This window comes from Ranitomeya variabilis, chromosome 4 (assembly GCF_051348905.1).
Source record: "Ranitomeya variabilis isolate aRanVar5 chromosome 4, aRanVar5.hap1, whole genome shotgun sequence".
NCBI classification, from domain to species: Eukaryota; Metazoa; Chordata; class Amphibia; order Anura; family Dendrobatidae; genus Ranitomeya; species Ranitomeya variabilis.
In genome coordinates this window covers 346,517,063-346,542,382 of record NC_135235.1, presented here as the reverse complement: position 1 = coordinate 346,542,382, position 25,320 = coordinate 346,517,063, and positions in this window count along the sequence as shown.

Genomic DNA, 25,320 nt, shown 5'->3' with positions numbered 1-25,320 from the left:
TGGCTGTGCTGAGTGCAGGCGGCTGTGCGTGGCTGTGCTGAGTGAGGGCGGTGGTGCGCAGCTGTGCTGAGTGCGGGCAGCTGTGCGCGGCTGTGCTGAGTGTGGGAGGCTGTGCGTGGCTGTGCTGAGTGCGGGCGGCTGTGCGTGGCTGTGCTGAGTGCGGGCGGCTGTGCATGGCTGTGCTGAGCATCGGCGACTGTGCGTGGCTGTGCTGAGTGCCGGCCGCTGTGCGTGGCTGTGGTGAGTGCGGGCGGCTGTGCATTGCTGTGCTGAGTGCGGGCGGCTGTGCGTGGCTGTGTTGGGTGCGGGAGGCTGTGCGTGGTTGTGCTGAGTGCGGGCGGCTGAGCGTGGCTGTGCTGAGTGCGGGCGGCTGTGCGTGGCTGTGCTGAGTGCGGGCGGTGGTGCGCAGCTGTGCTGAGTGCGGGCAGCTGTGCACGGCTGTGCTGAGTGTGGGAGGCTGTGCGTGGCTGTGCTGAGTGCGGGCGGCTGTGCGTGGCTGTGCTGAGTGCGGGCGGCTGTGCGTGGCTGTGCTGAGCGTCGGCGGCTGTGCGTGGCTGTGCTGAGCGCCGGCGGCTGTGCGTGGCTGTGCTTAATGCAGGCAGCTGTTCGTGGCTGTGCTAAGTGCAGGCGGCTGTGCGTTGCTGTGGTGAGTGCAGGAGGCTGTGCGTGGTTGTGCTGAGTGCGGGCGGCTGAGCGTGGCTGTGCTGAGTGCGGGTGGCTGTGCGTGGCTGTGCTGAGGGTGGGCGGCTGTGAGCGACTGTGCTGAGGGTGGGCGGCTGTGCGTGGCTGTGCTGAGTGCGGGCGGCTGTGCGTGGCTGTGCTGAGCGTCGGCGGCTGTGCGTGGCTGTGCTGAGCGCCGGCGGCTGTGCGTGGCTGTGCTTAATGCGGGCAGCTGTTCGTGGCTGTGCTAAGTGCAGGCGGCTGTGCGTTGCTGTGGTGAGTGCGGGCGGCGGTGCGCGGCTGTGCTGAGTGCGGGCAGCTGTGCTCACTGCGGGCGGCTGTGTGTGGCTGTGCTGAGTGTGGGAGGCTGTGCGTGGCTGTGCTGAGTGCGGGCGGCTGTGCTTGGCTGTGCTGAGTGCGGGCGGCGGTGCGCAGCTGTGCTGAGTGCTGGCGGCGGTGCGCGGCTGTGCTGAGTGCGGGCGGCTGTACGCGGCTGTGCTGAGTGCGGGCGGCTGTGCACGGCTGTGCTGCGTACGGACAGCTGTGCATGGCGGCGCTGAGTGCGGGCGCTGTGCGTGGCTGTGCTGAGTGCGGACAGCTGTGCTGAGTGCGGGCGGCTGTGCGTGGCTGTGCTGAGTGCGGGCGGCTGTGCTTGGCTGTGCTGAGTGCGGGCGGCTGTGCTTGGCTGTGCTGAGTGCGGGCGGCATTGCGCAGCTGTGCTGAGTGCTGGCGGCGGTGCGCGGCTGTGCTGAGTGCGGGCGGCTGTGCGCGGCTGTGCGCGGCTGTGCTGAGTGCGGGCGGCTGTGCGCGGCTGTGCTGAGTGCGGGCGGCGGTACGCGGCTGTGCTGAGTGCGGGCAGCTGTGCACGGCTGTGCTGCGTACGGACGGCTGTGCGTGGCTGTGCTGAGTGTGGGCGGCTGTACTTGGTTGTGCTGAGTGGGTGCGGCTGTGCTTGACTGTGCTGAGTGCGGGCGGCTGTGCGCGGCTGTGCTGAGTGTGGTTGGCTGTGCTTTGCTGTGCTGAGTGCGGGTGGCTGTGCGTGGCTGTGCTGAGGACGGGCGGCTGTGAGTGACTATGCTAAGTGCGGGCGGCTGTGCGTGGCTGTGGTGAGTGCGGGCGGCTGTGCATTGCTGTGCTGAGTGCGGGTGGCTGTGCGTGGCTGTGCTGAGGGCGGTCTGCTGTGCGTGGCTGTACTGAGTGCGGGCGGCTGTGCGTGGCTATTCTGAGTGCGGGTGGCTGTGCGCGGCTGTGCTGAGTGTGGGAGGCTGTGCGTGGCTGTGCTGAGTGCGGGCGGCTGTGCGTGGCTGTGCTGAGTGCGGGCGGCTGTGCATGGCTGTGCTGAGCATCGGCGGCTGTGCATGGCTGTGCTGAGTCCCGGCGGCTGTGCTGAGTGCGGGCGGCTGTGCGTGGCTGTGCTGGGTGCGGGCGGCTGTGCTGGGTGCGGGAGGCTGTGCGTGGTTGTGCTGAGTGCGGTCGGCTGTGCATGGCTGTGCTGCGTACGGACGGCTGTTCGTGGTGGCGCTGAGTGTAGGCGCTGTGCGTGGCTGTGCTGAGTGCGGGCGGCTGTGCTGAGTGCGGGCGGCTGTGCGTGGCTGTGCTGGGTGCGGGCGGCTGTGCTGGGTGCGGGAGGCTGTGCGTGGTTGTGCTGAGTGCGGGCGGCTGAGCGTGGCTGTGCTGAGTGCGGGTGGCTGTGCTTGGCTGTGCTGAGTGCGGGCGGCTGTGCACGGCTGTGCTGAGTGTGGGAGGCTGTGCGTGGCTGTGCTGAGTGCGGGCGGCTGTGCGTGGCTGTGCTGAGTGCGGGCGGCTGTGCGTGGGTGTGCTGAGCGTCGGCGGCTGTACGTGGCTGTGCTGAGTGCCGGCGGCTGTGCGTGGCTGTGCTTAATGCGGGCAGCTGTTCGTGGCTGTGCTAAGTGCCGGCGGCTGTGCGTGGCTGTGGTGAGTGCGGGCGGCTGTGCATTGCTGTGCTGAGTGCGGGCAGCTGTGCGTGGCTGTGCTGGGTGCGGGAGGCTGTGCGTGGTTGTGCTGAGTGCGGGCGGCTGAGCGTGGCTGTGCTGAGTGCGGGTGGCTGTGCGTGGCTGTGCTGAGGGTGGGCGGCTGTGAGCGACTGTGCTGAGTGCAGGCGGCTGTGCTGAGGGCGGGCGGGTGTGCGTGGCTGTGCTAAGTGCAGGCGGCTGTGCGTGGCTGGGCTGAGTGCGGGCGGTGGTGCTCAGCTGTGCTGAGTGCGGGCGGCTGTGCGCGGCTGTGCTGAGTGCGGGCGGCTGTGCGTGGCTGTGCTGAGTGCGGGCGGCTGTGCTGAGTGCGGGCGGCTGTGAGTGACTATGCTGAGTGTGGGTGGCTGTGCGTGGCTGTGCTGAGTGTGGTTGGCTGTGCTTTGCTGTGCTGAGTGCGGGTGGCTGTGCGTGGCTGTGCTGAGGACGGGCGGCTGTGAGTGACTATGCTAAGTGCGGGTGGCTGTGCGTGGCTGTGGTGAGTGCGGGCGGCTGTGCATTGCTGTGCTGAGTGCGGGTGGCTATGCGTGGCTGTGCTGAGGGCGGGCTGCTGTGCGTGGCTGTACTGAGTGCGGGCGGCTGTGCGTGGCTATTCTGAGTGCGGGTGGCTGTGCGCGGCTGTGCTGAGTGTGGGAGGCTGTGCGTGGCTGTGCTGAGTGCGGGCGGCTGTGCGTGGCTGTGCTGAGTGCGGGCGGCTGTGCATGGCTGTGCTGAGCATCGGCGGCTGTGCATGGTTGTGCTGAGTGCCGGCGGCTGTGCGTGGCTGTGGTGAGTGCGGGCGGCTGTGCATTGCTGTGCTGAGTGCGGGCGGCTGTGCGTGGCTGTGTTGGGTGCGGGAGGCTGTGCGTGGTTGTGCTGAGTGCGGGCGGCTGAGCGGGGCTGTGCTGAGTGCGGGCGGCTGTGCGTGGCTGTGCTGAGTGCGGGCGGTGGTGCGCAGCTGTGCTGAGTGCGGGCAGCTGTGCGTGGCTGTGCTGAGTGTGGGAGGCTGTGCGTGGCTGTGCTGAGTGCGGGCGGCTGTGCGTGGCTGTGCTGAGTGCGGGCGGCTGTGCGTGGCTATTCTGAGTGCGGGTGGCTGTGCGCGGCTGTGCTGAGTGCGGGCGGCTGTGCGTGGCTGTGCTGAGTGCGGGCGGCTGTGCGTGGGTGTGCTGAGCGTCGGCGGCTGTACGTGGCTTTGCTGAGTGCCGGCGGCTGTGCGTGGCTGTGCTTAATGCGGGCAGCTGTTCGTGGCTGTGCTAAGTGCCGGCGGCTGTGCGTGGCTGTGGTGAGTGCGGGCGGCTGTGCATTGCTGTGCTGAGTGCGGGCAGCTGTGCGTGGCTGTGCTGGGTGCGGGAGGCTGTGCGTGGTTGTGCTGAGTGCGGGTGGCTGTGCGTGGCTGTGCTGAGGGTGGGCGGCTGTGAGCGACTGTGCTGAGTGCAGGCGGCTGTGCTGAGGGCGGGCGGGTGTGCGTGGCTGTGCTGAGTGCAGGCGGCTGTGCGTGGCTGGGCTGAGTGCGGGCGGTGGTGCTCAGCTGTGCTGAGTGCGGGCGGCTGTGCGCGGCTGTGCTGAGTGCGGGCGGCTGTGCGTGGCTGTGCTGAGTGCGGGCGGCTGTGCTGAGTGCGGGCGGCTGTGAGTGACTATGCTGAGTGTGGGTGGCTGTGCGTGGCTGTGCTGAGTGTGGTTGGCTGTGCTTTGCTGTGCTGAGTGTGGGTGGCTGTGCGTGGCTGTGCTGAGGACGGGCGGCTGTGAGTGACTATGCTAAGTGCGGGCGGCTGTGCGTGGCTGTGGTGAGTGCGGGCGGCTGTGCATTGCTGTGCTGAGTGCGGGTGGCTATGCGTGGCTGTGCTGAGGGCGGGCTGCTGTGCGTGGCTGTACTGAGTGCGGGCGGCTGTGCGTGGCTATTCTGAGTGCGGGTGGCTGTGCGCGGCTGTGCTGAGTGTGGGAGGCTGTGCGTGGCTGTGCTGAGTGCGGGCGGCTGTGCGTGGCTGTGCTGAGTGCGGGCGGCTGTGCATGGCTGTGCTGAGCGTCGGCGGCTGTGCATGGTTGTGCTGAGTGCCGGCGGCTGTGCGTGGCTGTGGTGAGTGCGGGCGGCTGTGCATTGCTGTGCTGAGTGCGGGCGGCTGTGCGTGGCTGTGTTGGGTGCGGGAGGCTGTGCGTGGTTGTGCTGAGTGCGGGCGGCTGAGCGGGGCTGTGCTGAGTGCGGGCGGCTGTGCGTGGCTGTGCTGAGTGCGGGCGGTGGTGCGCAGCTGTGCTGAGTGCGGGCAGCTGTGCGTGGCTGTGCTGAGTGTGGGAGGCTGTGCGTGGCTGTGCTGAGTGCGGGCGGCTGTGCGTGGCTGTGCTGAGTGCGGGCGGCTGTGCGTGGCTGTGCTGAGCGTCGGCGGCTGTGCGTGGCTGTGCTGAGCGCCGGCGGCTGTGCGTGGCTGTGCTTATGGCGGGCAGCTGTTCGTGGCTGTGCTAAGTGCAGGCGGCTGTGCGTTGCTGTGGTGAGTGCGGGCGGCTGTGCATTGCTGTGCTGAGTGCGGGAGGCTGTGCGTGGTTGTGCTGAGTGCGGTCGGCTGAGCGTGGCTGTGCTGAGTGCGGGTGGCTGTGCGTGGCTGTGCTGAGGGTGGGCGGCTGTGAGCGACTGTGCTGAGGGTGGGCGGCTGTGCGTGGCTGTGCTGAGTGCGGGCGGCTGTGCGTGGCTGTGCTGAGCGTCGGCGGCTGTGCGTGGCTGTGCTTAATGCGGGCAGCTGTTCGTGGCTGTGCTAAGTGCAGGCGGCTGTGCGTTGCTGTGGTGAGTGCGGGCGGCTGTGCGTGGCTGTGCTGGGTGCGGGAGGCTGTGCGTGGTTGTGCTGAGTGCGGGCGGGTGAGCGTGGCTGTGCTGAGTGCGGGTGGCTGTGCGTGGCTGTGCTGAGGGTAGGCGGCTGTGAGCGACTGTGCTGAGGGTGGGCGGCTGTGAGCGACTGTGCTGAGTGCAGGCGGCTGTGCGTGGCTGTGGTGAGTGCGGGCGGCTGTGCATTGATGTGCTGAGTGCGGGTGGCTGTGCGTGGCTGTGCTGAGGGCCGGCTGCTGTGCGTGGCTGTGCTGAGTGCGGGCGGCTGTGCGTGGCTGTGCTGAGTGCGGGCGGCTGTGCATGGCTGTGCTGAGCGTCGGCGGCTGTGCGTGGCTGTGCTGAGTGCGGGCGGCTGTGCATGGCTGTGCTGAGCGTCGGCGGCTGTTCGTGGCTGTGCTGAGTGCCGGCGGCTGTGCGTGGCTGTGGTGAGTGCGGGCGGCTGTGCATTGTTGTGCTGAGTGCGGGCGGCTGTGCGTGGCTGTGCTGGGTGCGGGAGGCTGTGCGTGGTTGTGCTGAGTGCGGGCGGCTGAGCGTGGCTGTGCTGAGTGCGGGCGGCTGTGCGTGGCTGTGCTGAGTGCGGGCGGTGGTGCGCAGCTGTGCTGAGTGCGGGCAGCTGTGCGCGGCTGTGCTGAGTGTGGGAGGCTGTGCGTGGCTGTGCTGAGTGCGGGCGGCTGTGCTTGGCTGTGCTGAGTGCGGGCAGCTGTGCATGGCTGTGCTGAGCGTCGGCGGCTGTGCGTGGCTGTGCTGAGCGCCGGCGGCTGTGCGAGGCTGTGCTTAATGCGGGCAGCTGTTCGTGGCTGTGCTAAGTGCCGGCGGCTGTGCATTGCTGTGGTGAGTGCGGGCGGCTGTGCATTGCTGTGCTGAGTGCGGGCGGCTGTGCGTGGCTGTGCTGGGTGCGGGAGGCTGTGCGTGGTTGTGCTGAGTGTGGGAGGCTGTGCGTGGCTGTGCTGAGTGCGGGCGGCTGTGCGTGGCTGTGCTGAGTGCCGGCGGCTGTGCGTGGCTGTGGTGAGTGCAGGCGGCTGTGCATTGCTGTGCTGAGTGCGGGCGGCTGTGCGTGGCTGTGTTGGGTGAGGGAGGCTGTGCGTGGTTGTGCTGAGTGCGGGCGGCTGAGCGTGGCTGTGCTGAGTGCGGGTGGCTGTGCGTGGCTGTGCTGAGGGTGGGCAGCTGTGAGCGACTGTGCTGAGGGTGGGCGGCTGTGAGCGACTGTGCTGAGTGCAGGCGGCTGTGCGTGGCTGTGGTGAGTGCGGGCGGCTGTGCATTGCTGTGCTGAGTGCGGGTGGCTGTGCGTGGCTGTGCTGAGGGCCGGCTGCTGTGCGTGGCTGTACTGAGTGTGGGCGGCTGTGCGTGGCTGGGCTGAGTGCGGGCCGTGGTGCGCAGCTGTGCTGAGTGCGGGCGGCTGTGCGTGGCTGTGCTGAGTGTGGGTGGCTGTGCTTTGCTGTGCTGAATGCGGGTGGCTGTGCGTGGCTGTGCTGAGGACGGGCGGCTGTGAGTGACTATGCTAAGTGCGGGCGGCTGTGCGTGGCTGTGGTGAGTGCGGGCGGCTGTGCATTGCTGTGCTGAGTGCGGGTGGCTGTGCGTGGCTGTGCTGAGGGCGGGCTGCTGTGCGTGGCTGTACTGAGTGCGGGCGGCTGTGCGTGGCTATGCTGAGTGCGGGTGGCTGTGCGCGGCTGTGCTGAGTGTGGGAGGCTGTGCGTGGCTGTGCTGAGTGCGGGCGGCTGTGCGTGGCTGTGCTGAGTGCGGGCGGCTGTGCATGGCTGTGCTGAGCGTCGGCGGCTGTGCGTGGCTGTGCTGAGTGCCGGTGGCTGTGCGTGGCTGTGGTGAGTGCGGGCGGCTGTGCATTGCTGTGCTGAGTGCGGGCGGCTGTGCGTGGCTGTGTTGGGTGCGGGAGGCTGTGCGTGGTTGTGCTGAGTGCGGGCGGCTGAGCGTTGCTGTGCTGAGTGCGGGCGGCTGTGCGTGGCTGTGCTGAGTGCGGGCAGCTGTGCTCACTGCGGGCGGCTGTGTGTGGCTTTGCTGAGTGTGGGAGGCTGTGCGTGGCTGTGCTTAATGCGGGCAGCTGTTCGTGGCTGTGCTAAGTGCCGGCGGCTGTGCATTGCTGTGGTGAGTGCGGGCGGCTGTGCATTGCTGTGCTGAGTGCGGGCGGCTGTGCGTGGCTGTGCTGGGTGCGGGAGGCTGTGCGTGGTAGTGCTGAGTGTGGGAGGCTGTGCGTGGCTGTGCTGAGTGCGGGCGGCTGTGCGTGGCTGTGCTGAGTGCCGGCGGCTGTGCGTGGCTGTGGTGAGTGCGGGCGGCTGTGCATTGCTGTGCTGAGTGCGGGCGGCTGTGCGTGGCTGTGTTGGGTGCGGGTGGCTGTGCGTGGCTGTGCTGAGGGCCGGCTGCTGTGCGTGGCTGTACTGAGTGTGGGCGGCTGTACGTGGCTGGGCTGAGTGTGGGCCGTGGTGCGCAGCTGTGCTGAGTGCGGGCGGCTGTGCGTGGCTGTGCTGAGTGTGGGTGGCTGTGCTTTGCTGTGCTGAATGCGGGTGGCTGTGCGTGGCTGTGCTGAGGACGGGTGGCTGTGAGTGACTATGCTAAGTGCGGGCGGCTGTGCGTGGCTGTGGTGAGTGCGGGCGGCTGTGCATTGCTGTGCTGAGTTTGGGTGGCTGTGCGTGGCTGTGCTGAGGGCGGGCTGCTGTGCGTGGCTGTACTGAGTGCGGGCGGCTGTGCGTGGCTATGCTGAGTGCGGGTGGCTGTGCGCGGCTGTGCTGAGTGTGGGAGGCTGTGCGTGGCTGTGCTGAGTGCGGGCGGCTGTGCGTGGCTGTGCTGAGTGCGGGCGGCTGTGCATGGCTGTGCTGAGCGTCGGCGGCTGTGCGTGGCTGTGCTGAGTGCCGGCGGCTGTGCGTGGCTGTGGTGAGTGCGGGCGGCTGTGCATTGCTGTGCTGAGCGTCGGCGGCTGTGCGTGGCTGTGCTGAGCGCCGGCGGCTGTGCGTGGCTGTGCTTAATGCGGGCAGCTGTTCGTGGCTGTGCTAAGTGCAGGCGGCTGTGCGTTGCTGTGGTGAGTGCGGGCGGCGGTGCGCGGCTGTGCTGAGTGCGGGCAGCTGTGCTCACTGCGGGCGGCTGTGTGTGGCTGTGCTGAGTGTGGGAGGCTGTGCGTGGCTGTGCTGAGTGCGGGCGGCTGTGCTTGGCTGTGCTGAGTGCGGGCGGCGGTGCGCAGCTGTGCTGAGTGCTGGCGGCGGTGCGCGGCTGTGCTGAGTGCGGGCGGCTGTACGTGGCTGTGCTGAGTGCGGGCGGCTGTGCACGGCTGTGCTGCGTACGGACAGCTGTGCATGGCGGCGCTGAGTGCGGGCGCTGTGCGTGGCTGTGCTGAGTGCGGACAGCTGTGCTGAGTGCGGGCGGCTGTGCGTGGCTGTGCTGAGTGCGGGCGGCTGTGCTTGGCTGTGCTGAGTGCGGGCGGCTGTGCTTGGCTGTGCTGAGTGCGGGCGGCATTGCGCAGCTGTGCTGAGTGCTGGCGGCGGTGCGCGGCTGTGCTGAGTGCGGGCGGCTGTGCGCGGCTGTGCGCGGCTGTGCTGAGTGCGGGCGGCTGTGCGCGGCTGTGCTGAGTGCGGGCGGCGGTACGCGGCTGTGCTGAGTGCGGGCAGCTGTGCACGGCTGTCCTGCGTACGGACGGCTGTGCGTGGCTGTGCTGAGTGTGGGCGGCTGTACTTGGTTGTGCTGAGTGGGTGCGGCTGTGCTTGACTGTGCTGAGTGCGGGCGGCTGTGCGCGGCTGTGCTGAGTGCGGGCGGCTGTACGTGGCTGTGCTGAGTGCGGTCGGCTGTGCATGGCTGTGCTGCGTACGGACGGCTGTTCATGGTGGCGCTGAGTGTAGGCGCTGTGCGTGGCTGTGCTGAGTGCGGGCGGCTGTGCGTGGCTGTGCTGAGTGCGGGTGGCTGTGCTTGGCTGTGCTGAGTGCGGGCGGCTGTGCACGGCTGTGCTGAGTGTGGGAGGCTGTGCGTGGCTGTGCTGAGTGCGGGCGGCTGTGCGTGGCTGTGCTGAGTGCGGGCGGCTGTGCGTGGGTGTGCTGAGCGTCGGCGGCTGTACGTGGCTGTGCTGAGTGCCGGCGGCTGTGCGTGGCTGTGCTTAATGCGGGCAGCTGTTCGTGGCTGTGCTAAGTGCCGGCGGCTGTGCGTGGCTGTGGTGAGTGCGGGCGGCTGTGCATTGCTGTGCTGAGTGCGGGCAGCTGTGCATGGCTGTGCTGGGTGCGGGAGGCTGTGCGTGGTTGTGCTGAGTGCGGGCGGCTGAGCGTGGCTGTGCTGAGTGCGGGTGGCTGTGCGTGGCTGTGCTGAGGGTGGGCGGCTGTGAGCGACTGTGCTGAGTGCAGGCGGCTGTGCTGAGGGCGGGCGGGTGTGCGTGGCTGTGCTGAGTGCAGGTGGCTGTGGGTGGCTGTGCTGAGTGCAGGCGGCTGTGCGTGGCTGGGCTGAGTGCGGGCGGTGGTGCTCAGCTGTGCTGAGTGCGGGCGGCTGTGCGCGGCTGTGCTGAGTGCGGGCGGCTGTGCGTGGCTGTGCTGAGTGCGGGCGGCTGTGCTGAGTGCGGGCGGCTGTGAGTGACTATGCTGAGTGTGGGTGGCTGTGCGTGGCTGTGCTGAGTGTGGTTGGCTGTGCTTTGCTGTGCTGAGTGCGGGTGGCTGTGCGTGGCTGTGCTGAGGACGGGCGGCTGTGAGTGACTATGCTAAGTGCGGGCAGCTGTGCGTGGCTGTGGTGAGTGCGGGCAGCTGTGCATTGCTGTGCTGAGTGCGGGTGGCTGTGCGTGGCTGTGCTGAGGGCGGGCTGCTGTGCGTGGCTGTACTGAGTGCGGGCGGCTGTGCGTGGCTATTCTGAGTGCGGGTGGCTGTGCGCGGCTGTGCTGAGTGTGGGAGGCTGTGCGTGGCTGTGCTGAGTGCGGGCGGCTGTGCGTGGCTGTGCTGAGTGCGGGCGGCTGTGCATGGCTGTGCTGAGCATCGGCGGCTGTGCATGGCTGTGCTGAGTGCCGGCGGCTGTGCTGAGTGCGGGCGGCTGTGCGTGGCTGTGCTGGGTGCGGGCGGCTGTGCTGGGTGCGGGAGGCTGTGCGTGGTTGTGCTGAGTGCGGTCGGCTGTGCATGGCTGTGCTGCGTACGGACGGCTGTTCGTGGTGGCGCTGAGTGTAGGCGCTGTGCGTGGCTGTGCTGAGTGCGGGCGGCAGTGCTGAGTGCGGGCGGCTGTGCGTGGCTGTGCTGGGTGCGGGCGGCTGTGCTGGGTGCGGGAGGCTGTGCGTGGTTGTGCTGAGTGCGGGCGGCTGAGCGTGGCTGTGCTGAGTGCGGGTGGCTGTGCTTGGCTGTGCTGAGTGCGGGCGGCTGTGCACGGCTGTGCTGAGTGTGGGAGGCTGTGCGTGGCTGTGCTGAGTGCGGGCGGCTGTGCGTGGCTGTGCTGAGTGCGGGCGGCTGTGCGTGGGTGTGCTGAGCGTCGGCGGCTGTACGTGGCTGTGCTGAGTGCCGGCGGCTGTGCGTGGCTGTGCTTAATGCGGGCAGCTGTTCGTGGCTGTGCTAAGTGCCGGCGGCTGTGCGTGGCTGTGGTGAGTGCGGGCGGCTGTGCATTGCTGTGCTGAGTGCGGGCAGCTGTGCGTGGCTGTGCTGGGTGCGGGAGGCTGTGCGTGGTTGTGCTGAGTGCGGGCGGCTGAGCGTGGCTGTGCTGAGTGCGGGTGGCTGTGCGTGGCTGTGCTGAGGGTGGGCGGCTGTGAGCGACTGTGCTGAGTGCAGGCGGCTGTGCTGAGGGCGGGCGGGTGTGCGTGGCTGTGCTGAGTGCAGGTGGCTGTGCGTGGCTGTGCTGAGTGCAGGCGGCTGTGCGTGGCTGGGCTGAGTGCGGGCGGTGGTGCTCAGCTGTGCTGAGTGCGGGCGGCTGTGCGCGGCTGTGCTGAGTGCGGGCGGCTGTGCGTGGCTGTGCTGAGTGCGGGCGGCTGTGCTGAGTGCGGGCGGCTGTGAGTGACTATGCTGAGTGTGGTTGGCTGTGCTTTGCTGTGCTGAGTGCGGGTGGCTGTGCGTGGCTGTGCTGAGGACGGGCGGCTGTGAGTGACTATGCTAAGTGCGGGCGGCTGTGCGTGGCTGTGGTGAGTGCGGGCGGCTGTGCATTGCTGTGCTGAGTGCGGGTGGCTGTGCGTGGCTGTGCTGAGGGCGGGCTGCTGTGCGTGGCTGTACTGAGTGCGGGCGGCTGTGCGTGGCTATTCTGAGTGCGGGTGGCTGTGCGCGGCTGTGCTGAGTGTGGGAGGCTGTGCGTGGCTGTGCTGAGTGCGGGCGGCTGTGCGTGGCTGTGCTGAGTGCGGGCGGCTGTGCATGGCTGTGCTGAGCGTCGGCGGCTGTGCATGGTTGTGCTGAGTGCCGGCGGCTGTGCGTGGCTGTGGTGAGTGCGGGCGGCTGTGCATTGCTGTGCTGAGTGCGGGCGGCTGTGCGTGGCTGTGTTGAGTGCGGGAGGCTGTGCGTGGTTGTGCTGAGTGCGGGCGGCTGAGCGGGGCTGTGCTGAGTGCGGGCGGCTGTGCGTGGCTGTGCTGAGTGCGGGCGGTGGTGCGCAGCTGTGCTGAGTGCGGGCAGCTGTGCGTGGCTGTGCTGAGTGTGGGAGGCTGTGCGTGGCTGTGCTGAGTGCGGGCGGCTGTGCGTGGCTGTGCTGAGTGCGGGCGGCTGTGCGTGGCTGTGCTGAGCGTCGGCGGCTGTGCGTGGCTGTGCTGAGCGCCGGCGGCTGTGCGTGGCTGTGCTTATGGCGGGCAGCTGTTCGTGGCTGTGCTAAGTGCAGGCGGCTGTGCGTTGCTGTGGTGAGTGCGGGCGGCTGTGCATTGCTGTGCTGAGTGCGGGAGGCTGTGCGTGGTTGTGCTGAGTGCGGGCGGCTGAGCGTGGCTGTGCTGAGTGCGGGTGGCTGTGCGTGGCTGTGCTGAGGGTGGGCGGCTGTGAGCGACTGTGCTGAGGGTGGGCGGCTGTGCATGGCTGTGCTGAGTGCGGGCGGCTGTGCGTGGCTGTGCTGAGCGCCGGCGGCTGTGCGTGGCTGTGCTTATGGCGGGCAGCTGTTCGTGGCTGTGCTAAGTGCAGGCGGCTGTGCGTTGCTGTGGTGAGTGCGGGCGGCTGTGCGTGGCTGTGCTGGGTTCGGGAGGCTGTGCGTGGTTGTGCTGAGTGCGGGCGGGTGAGCGTGGCTGTGCTGAGTGCGGGTGGCTGTGCGTGGCTGTGCTGAGGGTGGGCGGCTGTGAGCGACTGTGCTGAGGGTGGGCGGCTGTGAGCGACTGTGCTGAGTGCAGGCGGCTGTGCGTGGCTGTGGTGAGTGCGGGCGGCTGTGCATTGATGTGCTGAGTGCGGGTGGCTGTGCGTGGCTGTGCTGAGGGCCGGCTGCTGTGCGTGGCTGTGCTGAGTGCGGGCGGCTGTGCGTGGCTGTGCTGAGTGCGGGCGGCTGTGCATGGCTGTGCTGAGCGTCGGCGGCTGTGAGTGGCTGTGCTGAGTGCGGGCGGCTGTGCATGGCTGTGCTGAGCGTCGGCGGCTGTTCGTGGCTGTGCTGAGTGCCGGCGGCTGTGCGTGGCTGTGGTGAGTGCGGGCGGCTGTGCATTGTTGTGCTGAGTGCGGGCGGCTGTGCGTGGCTGTGCTGGGTGCGGGAGGCTGTGCGTGGTTGTGCTGAGTGCGGGCGGCTGAGCGTGGCTGTGCTGAGTGCGGGCGGCTGTGCGTGGCTGTGCTGAGTGCGGGCGGTGGTGCGCAGCTGTGCTGAGTGCGGGCAGCTGTGCGCGGCTGTGCTGAGTGTGGGAGGCTGTGCGTGGCTGTGCTGAGTGCGGGCAGCTGTGCATGGCTGTGCTGAGCGTCGGCGGCTGTGCGTGGCTGTGCTGAGTGCGGGCGGCTGTGCGTGGCTGTGCTGAGTGCGGGCGGTGGTGCGCAGCTGTGCTGAGTGCGGGCAGCTGTGCGCGGCTGTGCTGAGTGTGGGAGGCTGTGCGTGGCTGTGCTGAGTGCGGGCAGCTGTGCATGGCTGTGCTGAGCGTCGGCGGCTGTGCGTGGCTGTGCTGAGTGCGGGCGGTGGTGCGCAGCTGTGCTGAGTGCGGGCAGCTGTGCGCGGCTGTGCTGAGTGTGGGAGGCTGTGCGTGGCTGTGCTGAGTGCGGGCAGCTGTGCATGGCTGTGCTGAGCGTCGGCGGCTGTGCGTGGCTGTGCTGAGCGCCGGCGGCTGTGCGTGGCTGTGCTTAATGCGGGCAGCTGTTCGTGGCTGTGCTAAGTGCCGGCGGCTGTGCATTGCTGTGGTGAGTGCGGGCGGCTGTGCATTGCTGTGCTGAGTGCGGGCGGCTGTGCGTGGCTGTGCTGAGTGCCGGCGGCTGTGCGTGGCTGTGGTGAGTGCGGGCGGCTGTGCATTGCTGTGCTGAGTGCGGGCGGCTGTGCGTGGCTGTGTTGGGTGCGGGAGGCTGTGCGTGGTTGTGCTGAGTGCGGGCGGCTGAGCGTGGCTGTGCTGAGTGCGGGTGGCTGTGCGTGGCTGTGCTGAGGGTGGGCGGCTGTGAGCGACTGTGCTGAGGGTGGGCGGCTGTGAGCGACTGTGCTGAGTGCAGGCGGCTGTGCGTGGCTGTGGTGAGTGCGGGCGGCTGTGCATTGCTGTGCTGAGTGCGGGTGGCTGTGCGTGGCTGTGCTGAGGGCCGGCTGCTGTGCGTGGCTGTACTGAGTGTGGGCGGCTGTGCGTGGCTGGGCTGAGTGCGGGCCGTGGTGCGCAGCTGTGCTGAGTGCGGGCGGCTGTGCGTGGCTGTGCTGAGTGTGGGTGGCTGTGCTTTGCTGTGCTGAATGCGGGTGGCTGTGCGTGGCTGTGCTGAGGACGGGCGGCTGTGAGTGACTATGCTAAGTGCGGGCGGCTGTGCGTGGCTGTGGTGAGTGCGGGCGGCTGTGCATTGCTGTGCTGAGTGCGGGTGGCTGTGCGTGGCTGTGCTGAGGGCGGGCTGCTGTGCGTGGCTGTACTGAGTGCGGGCGGCTGTGCGTGGCTATGCTGAGTGCGGGTGGCTGTGCGCGGCTGTGCTGAGTGTGGGAGGCTGTGCGTGGCTGTGCTGAGTGCGGGCGGCTGTGCGTGGCTGTGCTGAGTGCGGGCGGCTGTGCATGGCTGTGCTGAGCGTCGGCGGCTGTGCGTGGCTGTGCTGAGTGCCGGCGGCTGTGCGTGGCTGTGCTGAGTGCGGGCGGCTGTGCGTGGCTGTGTTGGGTGCGGGAGGCTGTGCGTGGTTGTGCTGAGTGCGGGCGGCTGAGCGTTGCTGTGCTGAGTGCGGGCGGCTGTGCGTGGCTGTGCTGAGTGCGGGCAGCTGTGCTCACTGCGGGCGGCTGTGTGTGGCTGTGCTGAGTGTGGGAGGCTGTGCGTGGCTGTGCTGAGTGCGGGCGGCTGTGCTTGGCTGTGCTGAGTGCGGGCGGCGGTGCGCAGCTGTGCTGAGTGCTGGCGGCGGTGCGCGGCTGTGCTGAGTGCGGGCGGCTGTACGCGGCTGTGCTGAGTGCGGGCGGCTGTGCACGGCTGTGCTGCGTACGGACAGCTGTGCATGGCGGCGCTGAGTGCGGGCGCTGTGCGTGGCTGTGCTGAGTGCGGACAGCTGTGCTGAGTGCGGGCGGCTGTGCGTGGCTGTGCTGAGTGCGGGCGGCTGTGCTTGGCTGTGCTGAGTGCGGGCGGCTGTGCTTGGCTGTGCTGAGTGCGGGCGGCATTGCGCAGCTGTGCTGAGTGCTGGCGGCTGTGCGCGGCTGTGCTGAGTGCGGGCGGCTGTGCGCGGCTGTGCTGAGTGCGGGCGGCGGTACGCGGCTGTGCTGAGTGCAGGCGGCTGTGTACGGCTGTGCTGCGTACGGACGGCTGTGCGTGGCTGTGCTGAGTGTGGGCGGCTGTACTTGGTTGTGCTGAGTGGGTGCGGCTGTGCTTGACTGTGCTGAGTGCGGGCGGCTGTGCGCGGCTGTGCTGAGTGCGGGCGGCTGTACGTGGCTGTGCTGAGTGCGGTCGGCTGTGCATGGCTGTGCTGCGTACGGACGGCTGTTCGTGGTGGCGCTGAGTGCAGGCGCTGTGCGTGGCTGTGCTGAGTGCGGGCTGCTGTGCTGCGTGCGGGCGGCTGTGCGTGGCTGTGCTGGGTGCGGGCGGCTGTGCTGGGTGCGGGAGGCTGTGCGTGGTTGTGCTGAGTGCCGGCGGCTGAGCGTGGCTGTGCTGAGTGCGGGTGGCTGTGCTTGGCTGTGCTGAGTGCGGGCGGCTGTGCACGGCTGTGCTGAGTGTGGGAGGCTGTGCGTGGCTGTGCTGAGTGCGGGCGGCTGTGCGTGGCTGTGCTGAGTGCGGGTGGCTGTGCGTGGGTGTGCTGAGCGTCGGCGGCTGTACGTGGCTGTGCTGAGTGCCGGCGGCTGTGCGTGGCTGTGCTTAATGCGGGCAGCTGTTCGTGGCTGTGCTAAGTGCCGGCGGCTGTGCGTGGCTGTGGTGAGTGCGGGCGGCTGTGCATTGCTGTGCTGAGTGCGGGCAGCTGTGCGTGGCTGTGCTGGGTGCGGGAGGCTGTGCGTGGTTGTGCTGAGTGCGGGCGGCTGAGCGTGGCTGTGCTGAGTGCGGGTGGCTGTGCGTGGCTGTGCTGAGGGTGGGCGGCTGTGAGCGACTGTGCTGAGTGCAGGCGGCTGTGCTGAGGGCGGGCGGGTGTGCGTGGTTGTGCTGAGTGCAGGTGGCTGTGCGTGGCTGTGCTGAGTGCAGGCGGCTGTGCGTGGCTGGGCTGAGTGCGGGCGGTGGTGCTCAGCTGTGCTGAGTGCGGGCGGCTGTGCGCGGCTGTGCTGAGTGCGGGTGGCTGTGCGTGGCTGTGCTGAGTGCGGGCGGCTGTGCGTGGCTATGCTGAGTGCGGGTGGCTGTGCGCGGCTGTGCTGAGTGTGGGAGGCTGTGCGTGGCTGTGCTGAGTGCGGGCGGCTGTGCGTGGCTGTGCTGAGTGCGGGCGGCTGTGCATGGCTGTGCTGAGCGTCGGCGGCTGTGCGTGGCTGTGCTGAGTGCCGGCGGCTGTGCGTGGCTGTGGTGAGTGCGGGCGGCTGTGCGTGGCTATGCTGAGTGCGGGTGGCTGTGCGCGGCTGTGCTGAGTGCGGGTGGCTGTGCGCGGCTGTGCTGAGTGTGGGAGGCTGTGCGTGGCTGTGCTGAGTGCGGGCGGCTGTGCGTGGCTGTGCTGAGTGCGGGCGGCTGTGCATGGCTGTGCTGAGCGTCGGCGGCTGTGCGTGGCTGTGCTGAGTGCCGGCGGCTGTGCTTGGCTGTGCTGAGTGCGGGCGGCATTGCGCAGCTGTGCTGAGTGCTGGCGGCGGTGCGCGGCTGTGCTAAGTGCGGGCGGCTGTGCGCGGCTGTGCTGAGTGCGGGCGGCTGTGCATGGCTGTGCTGAGCGTCGGCGGCTGTGCGTGGCTGTGCTGAGTGCCGGCGGCTGTGCTTGGCTGTGCTGAGTGCGGGCGGCATTGCGCAGCTGTGCTGAGTGCTGGCGGCGGTGCGCGGCTGTGCTGAGTGCGGGCGGCTGTGCGCGGCTGTGCTGAGTGCGGGCGGCTGTGCGCGGCTGTGCTGAGTGCGGGCGGCGGTACGCGGCTGTGCTGAGTGCTGGCGGCGGTGCGCGGCTGTGCTGAGTGCAGGCGGCTGTGTACGGCTGTGCTGCGTACGGACGGCTGTGCGTGGCTGTGCTGAGTGTGGGCGGCTGTACTTGGTTGTGCTGAGTGGGTGCGGCTGTGCTTGACTGTGCTGAGTGCGGGCGGCTGTGCGCGGCTGTGCTGAGTGCGGGCGGCTGTACGTGGCTGTGCTGAGTGCGGTCGGCTGTGCATGGCTGTGCTGCGTACGGACGGCTGTTCGTGGTGGCGCTGAGTGCAGGCGCTGTGCGTGGCTGTGCTGAGTGCGGGCTGCTGTGCTGCGTGCGGGCGGCTGTGCGTGGCTGTGCTGGGTGCGGGCGGCTGTGCTGGGTGCGGGAGGCTGTGCGTGGTTGTGCTGAGTGCCGGCGGCTGAGCGTGGCTGTGCTGAGTGCGGGTGGCTGTGCTTGGCTGTGCTGAGTGCGGGCGGCTGTGCACGGCTGTGCTGAGTGTGGGAGGCTGTGCGTGGCTGTGCTGAGTGCGGGCGGCTGTGCGTGGCTGTGCTGAGTGCGGGTGGCTGTGCGTGGGTGTGCTGAGCGTCGGCGGCTGTACGTGGCTGTGCTGAGTGCCGGCGGCTGTGCGTGGCTGTGCTTAATGCGGGCAGCTGTTCGTGGCTGTGCTAAGTGCCGGCGGCTGTGCGTGGCTGTGGTGAGTGCGGGCGGCTGTGCATTGCTGTGCTGAGTGCGGGCAGCTGTGCGTGGCTGTGCTGGGTGCGGGAGGCTGTGCGTGGTTGTGCTGAGTGCGGGCGGCTGAGCGTGGCTGTGCTGAGTGCGGGTGGCTGTGCGTGGCTGTGCTGAGGGTGGGCGGCTGTGAGCGACTGTGCTGAGTGCAGGCGGCTGTGCTGAGGGCGGGCGGGTGTGCGTGGTTGTGCTGAGTGCAGGTGGCTGTGCGTGGCTGTGCTGAGTGCAGGCGGCTGTGCGTGGCTGGGCTGAGTGCGGGCGGTGGTGCTCAGCTGTGCTGAGTGCGGGCGGCTGTGCGCGGCTGTGCTGAGTGCGGGCGGCTGTGCGTGGCTGTGCTGAGTGCGGGCGGCTGTGCGTGGCTATGCTGAGTGCGGGTGGCTGTGCGCGGCTGTGCTGAGTGTGGGAGGCTGTGCGTGGCTGTGCTGAGTGCGGGCGGCTGTGCGTGGCTGTGCTGAGTGCGGGCGGCTGTGCATGGCTGTGCTGAGCGTCGGCGGCTGTGCGTGGCTGTGCTGAGTGCCGGCGGCTGTGCGTGGCTGTGGTGAGTGCGGGCGGCTGTGCATTGCTGTGCTGAGTGCGGGCGGCTGTGCGTGGCTGTGTTGGGTGCGGGAGGCTGTGCGTGGTTGTGCTGAGTGCGGGCGGCTGAGCGTTGCTTTGCTGAGTGCGGGCGGCTGTGCGTGGCTGTGCTGAGTGCGGGCAGCTGTGCTCACTGCGGGCGGCTGTGTGTGGCTGTGCTGAGTGTGGGAGGCTGTGCGTGGCTGTGCTGAGTGCGGGCGGCTGTGCTTGGCTGTGCTGAGTGCGGGCGGCGGTGCGCAGCTGTGCTGAGTGCTGGCGGCGGTGCGCAGCTGTGCTGAGTGCGGGCGGCTGTACGCGGCTGTGCTGAGTGCGGGTGGCTGTGCACGGCTGTGCTGCGTACGGACAGCTGTGCATGGCGGCGCTGAGTGCGGGCGCTGTGCGTGGCTGTGCTGAGTGCGGACAGCTGTGCTGAGTGCGGGCGGCTGTGCGTGGCTGTGCTGAGTGCGGGCGGCTGTGCTTGGCTGTGCTGAGTGCGGGCGGCTGTGCTTGGCTGTGCTGAGTGCGGGCGGCATTGCGCAGCTGTGCTGAGTGCTGGCGGCGGTGCGCGGCTGTGCTGAGTGCGGGCGGCTGTGCGCGGCTGTGCTGAGTGCGGGCGGCTGTGCGCGGCTGTGCTGAGTGCGGGCGGCGGTACGCGGCTGTGCTGAGTGCGGGCGGCTGTGCACGGCTGTGCTGCGTACGGACGGCTGTGCGTGGCTGTGCTGAGTGTGGGCGGCTGTACTTGGTTGTGCTGAGTGGGTGCGGCTGTGCTTGACTGTGCTGAGTGCGGGCGGCTGTGCGCGGCTGTGCTGAGTGCGGGCGGCTGTACGTGGCTGTGCTGAGTGCGGTCGGCTGTGCATGGCTGTGCTGCGTACGGACGGCTGTTCGTGGTGGCGCTGAGTGCAGGCGCTGTGCGTGGCTGTGCTGAGTGCGGGCGGCTGTGCTGCGTGCGGGCGGCTGTGCGTGGCTGTGCTGGGTGCGGGCGGCTGTGCTGGGTGCGGGAGGCTGTGCGTGGTTGTGCTGAGTGCCGGCGGCTGAGCGTGGCTGTGCTGAGTGCGGGTGGCTGTGCTTGGCTGTGCTGAGTGCGGGCGGCTGTGCACGGCTGTGCTGAGTGTGGGAGGCTGTGCGTGGCTGTGCTGAGTGCGGGCGGCTGTGCGTGGCTGTCACGATATGGTATGAAATATCATAAGTTAGTTTTCTTGCTAGCATGCGGGGGCTAAACCCCCCCCCCCCTCTCTCTGGTTCTCTTTCCTTCCCTGTGTTTCTATCTGTCTGTGTAGAAGAGCTTGCCTTGTGGGGGAGTTTTATTGACGAAAGGTATTTACGACTAGCATAGCTGCAAGAGAAATTTGTGTTAGCAGGAACTGTTAGAGAAACTTCTAGAATCGTGAAAATCCTTTGTTCTGTTTTTGAAAGATATTATGCAAACCGTTTAAGTTACGAACACCAAAATATATCGTCATAATCACACTCGGAGGATCTACGCATCACTATAATCACAGGCATGTAGCTCCATCTGGTGAAGAAGTAGGGATTTCTCAGTCAGTGTGCGTGACAAATAGGACTCGTTTGGTCTCGTCGGAGTGCCCACGGTACTGCGAGATGAGTGATGGGTATGGTGCGATTATTTTATGTTCTGTGGCGAAGTTACGGGCATCAGATATATTTAATGCCCAGTGAGTGATACTGAAGAGGTAGGAGGGGTTGGAAGAGCCAGCCCTTTCTGTGAGGTCACAGCCTGCAGGTTTTAAGTTGCTGGGAGACTTTCAGGAGGCAGATTTGGAGTTTTTCCTGGACAGACCTGAGCACGCCTAATGAGCTGGGACGTGTGGTTGCCTGCAATGCAATGATCTGAGAACATGTGAGTTATCTTTTTCTTCCTTTAATCCTTTTATTTTCATAATTACCTTGTACATATTTGCAATTGTCTCATTTGTAACATCTTTGTAAAATATTTTTATAAACACTGCCTAAAAATCATTTATGGGGTATATTATTTAATACTAGTTCGTTCTTCCTGCCCTAAACCGTACCCTGTCTCTGAAGGGAATTACGCTACTGTTTTTGGGGGTTTGCTCCAGACCCCTTCAATTGGAGCTGGTGGCAGCGACCGTGTGCCGGCTTTTGGGGGTCCCTGTAGCGACTGCGGCTTGATAATTATTGTTCCTGCCTGAGTGGGAGTAGTTATCGCATCGCTGCAGTGTTCCCAATAGCCAGTACATAGCAGGCAGCGTTTCTGGCGACTAATTACCCCAGGTGCAGTACCTAATCTGACCTGAGAGTAAGGGGGGCGCCAGAGAGCTGCAAGTGTTAAGTGGAACTGTAAGCGGGATAGACACAAATCCCTGCAGTTCATGGTATATTGAAGAGCAGTGGGATACCTAGAATAAGCCCCTGCTGTAAACTAAGAGGTCAATAGCCTCGTGTGTGTTTTTTCATCACATTGTGGCAGTGGAGGGATACCTGGGATAAGCCCCCTGCACATGTGATAGCCGTCTGTTGGTTTAAAGTCACCCCAATCCGTGACATATTGTGGGCAGCGGCTGAGGGATCTTGACAGTCACGGTGTGAATCGTGAGTGACATATTGGTGGCAAGGCGGTGGGATATTAGAGCATTAGTGATTTGGTTTGAGCAATCATTCCTCTCACTAAAAACTTGCAGAAACTTCTTGCGAGAACTCTGCGCAAATAAGTTTGGAGAACGAACTCAGTGTTTATTAGTTGTGAGACAATTGTGTACTGGTAATTATCCCCTCCCTTTTTCTTCGTTTTTCTATCCTATCTTTTATTTGGCAACCATGGTTGTGCTGGGAGAAACCTTTTATAAGAAGCAGTCCAAGGACACTCTTATGGCGTTGTGCATGTCACAGCAGATTGACTGTACAAACAAAACCAAGGCTCAAATGGTCGCTGAACTGGTGCAATGTGAAGCAGACCAAGCCAGGCCACAGAGCCCAGAGGCCGCAGAAGCCGGCACAAGCGAACATGGTGCTGCAGCAGAGGTCCAACCACTGAATACGGGCCCTACTGGCAACCAGGGGGGTGCAGACCTCCTCCTGCAGCTGGCTCTGCAACAATGCCCCGCAGATGACCTGGACCGACGTCTGCAGCTGATCCAGCAATACCAAGAGAGAGCCGAGCGAGAGGCCCAGGCCCAGCGAGCCGAGCGAGAGGCCCAAGCGCAGCGGGAGCACCAGCTGCAGATGGCCCAACTGCAAATGCAGGGGTCGTCCCAGAGCCGTGAATCCAGCAGCGCTCAGACACCAAAGCCCCGGCCCGACCACTTTCCTGTTATGGAAAAGGATGGGGACTTGGACACGTTTCTGCGGGCCTTTGAGAAGGCCTGCAGACAGTACCAGCTGCCTACACAAGAATGGGCACGGTACCTGACACCAGGGCTGAGAGGAAAAGCTCTGGAGGCGTTTGCTGTCCTCCCTCAAGAACAAGATGGTGACTATGAGGCCATCAAGCAGGCTCTGATAGCCAAGTACCAGCTTACACCCGAGGTGTACCGTAAAAAGTTTCGGACCCTCCTACGTGGCCCACACGACAGTTACAGTGATGTGGTGCATAGACTGGGGACCCACTTTGACCAGTGGACCCAAGGACTGTCAGTGACCACCTTTACACAGCTGCGAGACCTGATGATCAAAGACCAGTTCTTCCGTCTTTGCCCAACTGAAGTGCGACAGTTCGTGATGGACAGAGAACCCAACGATGTGACGAAAGCAGCGCAGATTGCCGATGCCTATGAGGCCAACCGTAGATCGGAAGTGCGGAAGCCAGTCACCACCAGCTGGAGAGGGGGTAAGCCTGCAGCCAACGCCAGTACCCCTGCCAGCCAACACACCAGAGGTCCTGTCCCCGTGGCCAACAGCACCAGACCTACCACCGAACTTCGCCAGTGTTACCACTGCAGGCAGACTGGACACCTCAGTCACCAATGTCAAGCCAAGCAGAAGAACCCCTCATCCCAGGCCCCAGGGCCTAATGCAGCCGTTCTTTTGGTGGGTGGTGTGGTTGGGAGGGTGTGTGACAACGTACAGCCCGTCACTGTGGGAGGTCGTGTTGCTACAGGCCTCAAGGACACCGGGGCTGAACGAACCCTCATCCGACCCGAGCTGGCGGCCCCTGAAGAAATCATTCCGGGGAAAACCCTAACTGTCACTGGGATTGGGGGCATCAGCTGTCCCTTACCGATGGCCCGGGTTTTTATTGATTGGGGTGCCGGGAGTGGGGTGAAGGAAGTGGGGCTGTCTGATAATTTGCCCACTGATGTTTTGTTGGGGACTGATTTGGGGAGGTTGTTTGCATACTACATCCCTGACACCCCTCCCCAATCTACTAATGAGGGTAAAGTTAACCCTGGTGATGATGATGATGATGATGATGATGGGAAATCGCATGTGTTACCTGACCATGCTTTATCTTGTAATGATGCATCTGTTAACCATTTTCTCCCTAGGATTGATGGTGGAAATGTTGTACCTGTGCCAACTGTATCTGATAATGATGTTTCTGTGAAAGTTGATGTGTCCATAGGTACAGGAGTGCTCAGCCCCGTCGCTCTGCGGAGTGAGACGGCTGAGGAACCCCTAGCAGGGGCAAGTGTCGGTGCTACAAGAAATGGGGAGATACATGGGAACCGTGAGACAGGTGACGCCATGAAATTGACCAGTGCCACCGAGGAAGGTAACTGGCCCATAAGTAGCAATGCTCCTGAGGTAATGGGGGTGGATGGGGAGGTAGAGCCCATAGCAGCATCGGCTGATGGGTCTGTAGAAATCCCCGGGGAGACAGCCTACGTAGCTGCTGTCACCCGCAGTCAGAGTGCCCGGAACGCAGATACCTGTCTGCCTTCCGGACCCTCCTCAGTCATCAGTGTGACTGAACCAGAGGTGGACCCAGTGCAGGTCCCAGAGGGCTCCCGTGGGGAAGGGACCCTGACGTCACTTCTGGCTTCCCCTAGCCAGGAGTTTCAGGCCGCTCTGCACACAGATGCGAGCCTAGAGAGTTTGAGACAACTCGCCGGGACGTCATTCTCCGAGACTGATAAGGAGAAGGTGTTCTGGGAAGGAGGAAGGTTGTACCGGGAGACAGTACCCGGAGAATCACAAAAGGAGTGGTTGAGGGAAAGACAGCTGGTCGTCCCGCAGCAATTCCGGGGTGAGTTGTTGCGGATTGCCCATGAGATCCCACTAGCTGGACACTTGGGGATCAGCAAAACTAAGGCCCGGCTGTCTCAACACTTTTATTGGCCTAAGATGGGGACAGATGTGTCAAACTACTGCCGCTCCTGTGTCACCTGTCAAAGAGTGGGGAAGGCGGGGCCTGCTCTTAAGGCTCCCCTGATCCCTTTGCCAGTGATAGAGGAGCCTTTCCAGAGGATTGCGGTGGACATTGTGGGCCCGCTGGCCGTCACCAGCAGCTCTGGAAAGCAATATATTCTTACTGTGGTAGACTACGCTACCCGGTACCCAGAGGCAGTAGCTCTGTCGTCAATTAGGGCAGATAAGGTGGCGGATGCCCTGTTGGCCATCTTTTCACGTGTAGGATTTCCCAGGGAAATGCTTACTGATCGAGGGACCCAATTTATGTCTCACCTAATGGAGGCTCTCTGTAAGAAAATGCAGGTGAAGCACCTGGTATCGAGTGCATATCACCCACAGACCAATGGCTTGTGTGAACGCTTCAATGGTACCCTCAAACAGATGCTACGCATGCTGGTTGAGACACAAGGGCGCGACTGGGAGCGGTACCTCCCACACCTGCTATTTGCTTACCGAGAGGTTCCGCAGGCCTCGACGGGGTTCTCCCCCTTCGAGCTCCTGTACGGCAGGCGAGTCCGGGGACCCCTTGGGTTGATAAGAGAATCCTGGGAAGAGGAGCCGAACCCTTCTGAAGTGTCCATAGTGGAGTATGTCATGCGCTTCCGTGACAAGATGCAGACCTTGACGCAGTTGGTGCATGACAACATGACGCAGGCTCAGGCTGATCAGAAGCACTGGTACGACCAGAACGCCCGGGAGCGGACCTACCACGTGGGTCAAAAGGTGTGGGTGCTGGTTCCTGTACCAACGGATAAGCTTCAGGCAGCCTGGGAGGGCCCGTACGTCGTCCACCAACAGCTCAACCCGGTCACCTATGTGGTCACGCTTGACCACACTCGGGGTAGGCGAAAGGCCTTTCACGTCAACATGATGAAGGCTCATCACGAACGTGAACCTTTCGTCCTACCGGTCTGCAGCTTACCCGAAGACGGGGAGGAAGACACCCTCCTGGACATGCTGGCCCAAGCCAAGGCCCGTGGGTCCATTGAGGACGTGGAGGTAAGCGCCTCGCTAGATGAACCACAGCGGTTGCAGTTGCAAACCATGCTGGAACCCTTCCGGGTCGTGTTCTCCAACCGGCCTGGACGGACTGAGTTAGCCGTCCACGAGGTTTCACACCGGGAATCACGCCCCACTACGGCGAACACCCTATCGAATCTCTGACCAGGTGCAGCAGATTATGCGCCAGGAGATCGATGAGATGTTACAGCTGGGGGTGATTCGACGGTCAAAGAGCGCGTGGGCCTCACCTGTAGTTCTCGTGCCAAAGAAGGACCGGACCACCCGGTTCTGCGTGGACTACAGGGGGCTCAACGCCATTACAGCCTCTGACGCGCACCCAATGCCGCGCATCGAGGAGCTGCTTGAGAAGTTAGCTGGCGCAGAATACCTGACAATAATGGATCTGAGTCGCGGATACTGGCAGATTCCCCTGAGCCCCGAGGCACAGGAGAAGTCCGCCTTTATCACACCCTTTGGACTGTACGAGTCCACGGTCATGCCCTTCGGCATGAAGAATGCCCCTGCCACTTTCCAGCGGATGGTCAATCTCCTGCTTCAGGGACTGGAGAAGTACGCAGTGGCGTACTTAGATGACATTGCCATCTTCAGTCCCTCCTGGGATGAACACCTGCAGCATCTCGAGGAGGTGCTCGGGCGAATTCACCAAGCAGGCCTGACTATCAAGCCGGGAAAGTGCCAGATGGGCATGAGGGAGGTTCACTACCTGGGGCACCGGGTAGGCGGAAACACCCTAAAACCGGAGCCTGACAAAGTGGGCGTGATCGTGAACTGGCCCACTCCC